Source organism: Balaenoptera acutorostrata, chromosome X (genome assembly GCF_949987535.1).
Source record: "Balaenoptera acutorostrata chromosome X, mBalAcu1.1, whole genome shotgun sequence".
Lineage (NCBI taxonomy): Eukaryota > Metazoa > Chordata > Mammalia > Artiodactyla > Balaenopteridae > Balaenoptera > Balaenoptera acutorostrata.
Window position 1 is genome coordinate 4355718 of NC_080085.1, and position 1062 is coordinate 4356779.

At 35.9% G+C, this 1062-nt stretch overlaps 1 non-coding gene across 1 annotated transcript; it reads right to left on the reverse strand.

Moving 5' to 3' along the window:
- Positions 1-615: 615 nt before the first annotated feature.
- LOC114236742 (U6 spliceosomal RNA) lies at positions 616-722 on the reverse strand. Its single transcript, XR_003622606.1, has one exon. It is a non-coding gene; the product is annotated as a U6 spliceosomal RNA (small nuclear RNA).
- Positions 723-1062: the final 340 nt, after the last annotated feature.

Below are 1062 nucleotides of genomic sequence, written 5' to 3' on the forward strand. Positions count from 1 at the left end.
AAGAATGGTCTGAACATTTCCAAATGGTTACATTTTAAATGGTTGTATATATACCTATGTTAATTTCCTCAACTTTGCATCTTGGTTCACCAAGTTCAGTGTCTAAAATATTTACTTTTAAGATATTTAAGATATTAAAATACTAAAATATTTACTTTAAGAAGAAGTTTGCAGAATCCCACCTTACATTTATGCATATTTAATTCAAAATGGGCATCAAAGGATATGCTACAGAACCTGCAAGGAGCGGGATGAATATTACACCCAGGTCAAGTATTATTTTGAGCGTTTGTGCAGTAGGGCCCATGTCACTGAAGGATTACAAAAGAAATCCCCAAATATGTGAATGCGCTTTTTCTCTAGAGTCTATAAAACACGTTTTGTAACTTAAAGAGTTTCACTTTTGTTCTGCTCCAGAGATAATTTCTCAAATAATTACTAGTAAAGTGGTTTAGCTGCAGAGAAGTTAATCTTCTGGAGAAAACCATTTGTCATTCTCCTAATACTATTTACACAATTCTTATTAAGGTATCAGCCTAATAACTTTCCTTTTTTTTCTTTTTTGCCTCTAAGCATTTATTTTATTTATTTTTTTGCATTCAGAATCTTTATTTTTAAAATATGGAACGCTTCACGAATTTGTGTGTCACCCTTGCGCAGGGACCATGCTAATCTTCTCTGTATCGTTCCAATTTTAGCATATGCACTGCCGAAGTGAGCGCCTAATAACTTTCTAAACAGGGTGATGGGTAATGGGAGGACAATTTCTAATCACTCAGGAGCTGTTTAAGCCCTGTGCGCTTTAAAGCACAGCTATGCATTCCTCAAAGTGCTTGCCGAGAAATTTCCCTCTATTTTGGGGCTCTGATTTTCAAACATTCACATATGTCTGTTGCTGAAACATCTTCTCTCACCCAACACTTTAACCCCCTGAGAGAGTGTGCACAGACAATCATGAAAGGGTTTAAGCAAGAAATCATTTCTAGAAAAGACACATATGTTTGGCTTCTAGGTAACACACTTGGCCAGTCTGAACTGAAATCTGTATGAACAGAGCCTCCA